The 2,508-nt window shown below is 34.0% G+C and overlaps 1 long non-coding RNA gene across 1 annotated transcript; it reads right to left on the bottom strand.

The window, feature by feature from the left end:
* Positions 1-840: 840 nt before the first annotated feature.
* On the bottom strand, positions 841-2,037 carry LOC117110085. Its single transcript, XR_004445624.1, has 2 exons — positions 1,447-2,037; positions 841-939 (listed from the first exon to the last, which is right to left on the bottom strand). It is a non-coding gene; the product is annotated as an uncharacterized LOC117110085 (long non-coding RNA).
* Between the last annotated feature and the right edge of the window lie 471 nt (positions 2,038-2,508).

Genomic DNA, 2,508 nt, shown 5'->3' with positions numbered 1-2,508 from the left:
AACAGTAATTTACAAACCACACTGTTGAGTATGTAAACAATTCGAATATCAGACTGGCTGTCATTAACAACAAAACAATATTTTGAAAAATATAATAAAACTATACTGTAAAACCTAGAATAGGTTTTTTTGCAAACTTTGGATGCTTTCGAAGCTACTTTTGCAAGTAAGCAAAGTAAAAAGGGGGGAGGGGGAAGGGGGCCTTCTTTTCCTACATGAATGCTGTAGATTTTGGGAATTGCTACTATAAAACAATAAATAGTGCCACTGTAACACCAGTTTGTATCATGTAGTGTATTAACTGACCTAAAATACTGTATAAACCAAGCATGTTTTTAATTTATTCTGTTTCATTAAAATCCATGTATTATCTTGAAAAGAAGCCCATGGGCTTCTTTTCGAGGCTACTTTTGCAAACTAAAGAGGGGGCTTCAATTCAAGATGGGCTTTTTCTCGAGATTAAACCCATTGGGCTCTATTCAAGGTTTTACAGTATGTGTCTTCTGTAGCACTACTGTACATAGACCTTATCACATAGCATAAAATTACAAAACATAAATATTCAATTTATAATAATTTTCTTCTTCCAAATTAACTTTGGCTGTTTTAGAAAAGCTAGAAATTGAATGTAGGACTTAAGAATATTTAAACTTAAGAATATTTAAACACATGCAAAGTAAAACTAGATAGGGCTTGGCCTGAAAAGCCATTGTTCACTGCCTCCTGTGCTGCTGTCACTAATACAATCATCACAGGCCACTGCTACAAGGGCATGTATTTTCCCTCTAACATTAGTGTAATGGTGTGTAATATTTCAACTACCTCTTCAAATTTTTTTTCCTGATTTGCAATCTGCTTTTCAAGTGATGCCATCATTCGTTTGTGTTGCTGGGCTCCACTCATCTTCTGAGGCCGCTCTTCTGCCACTAACTCTGATTGCTACAATAATGGTGAGGGGGAAAATATCAATTACAATGTTTTGAATAATAACTACCAATCACTATCATTCTAAACAAGTTCTCATAATCTCAAAAACTCTGATGAGGGCAGTATAATAGAGGCAGTAGGGTATATTGGCCCTAACGGCTGCCAATACAAAAAAAGATCTATTAATCAATCAGCAGAATGTTTCCAGAGCTCCTCATCAGAGCTAATTATACCACCATACTGTCTTCTGAAAAATTATTCTGTTAGTCTCAATATTTTGTCAGCTAAACTAAGACAAGATACAAATTTCAATTTTGATCAAGTTGCACAAAACCATATATTTTGAGATAAATATATCTAAATTGGGAAAATTGCTTAAATGTATTTGTAATGTTGCTCCGTAGTGACTTTGTTAACGTCCCTACCCCATAATAAAAATTTAGTGTTGTATGATGTATGCCTTTATTACACCTGAATATATCCCAAAAAAGTTTATTACATTAAAAAAAATGTGCGAACCTTGTCTGCATACTCAGTAACAATCTGTTGAATTAGTTCTGATTGGAGATCTAAGATTGATTCTACTCCTGCTGCTGTCAAACGACCCTGAGAAAACGAAACATATAATTGATCAAATACACCCTGTATAATAGCATTCAATCAATCAATCACTGGTTCCTTATCTTGCCACTCAATTAAACTCATTATACTTAAATCAGATCAGCCAATCAATCAATCACAACTCATTCGATCAATTAATCAGTCAAACCATCAATCACTGGTTCAATTATGTATTCACTCACCCACCCAATCACACTCAGTCAAAGGACATCATACTTAAATCAGTCAGCCAATCAGTGAATCAATCAATCACAACTCACTTTATCAATCAAAATTCACTTTATCAATTAATCAGTCAAACCATCAAACACTGGTTCAATTATGTATTCACTCACCCAACCAATCACACTCAGTCAAAGGACATCATACTTAAATCAGTCAGCCAATCAGTGAATCAATCAATCACAACTCACTTTATCAATCAAAATTCACTTTATCAATTAATCAGTCAAACCATCAATCACTGGTTCAATTATGTATTCACTCACCCAACCAATCACACTCAGTCAAACGATATCATACTTAAATCAGTCAACCAATCAATTAATCAATCCAACCAACCAAATTCACTTCATCAACCATCAATCATTTTCAATCACTTATTCAATTATGTATTCACTCACCCAGTCACACTCCTGTCTCTTATACACATCTAGATGTGTATAAGAGACAGGTACATAGACCTTATCACATAGCATAAAATTACAAAACATAAATATTCAATTTATAATAATTTTCTTCTTCCAAATTAACTTTGGCTGTTTTAGAAAAGCTAGAAATTGAATGTAGGACTTAAGAATATTTAAACTTAAGAATATTTAAACACATGCAAAGTAAAACTAGATAGGGCTTGGCCTGAAAAGCCATTGTTCACTGCCTCCTGTGCTGCTGTCACTAATACAATCATCACAGGCCACTGCTACAAGGGCATGTATTTTCCCTCTAACATTAGTGTAATGG

This window comes from Anneissia japonica, unplaced genomic scaffold (assembly GCF_011630105.1).
Source record: "Anneissia japonica isolate Jap-2015-1 unplaced genomic scaffold, ASM1163010v1 scaffold23438_len7198_cov132, whole genome shotgun sequence".
In the NCBI taxonomy this organism is placed as follows: Eukaryota; Metazoa; Echinodermata; class Crinoidea; order Comatulida; family Comatulidae; genus Anneissia; species Anneissia japonica.
The sequence above is the reverse complement of the archived record's forward strand: the minus strand, read 5'-3'. Positions and strand labels throughout refer to the sequence as shown.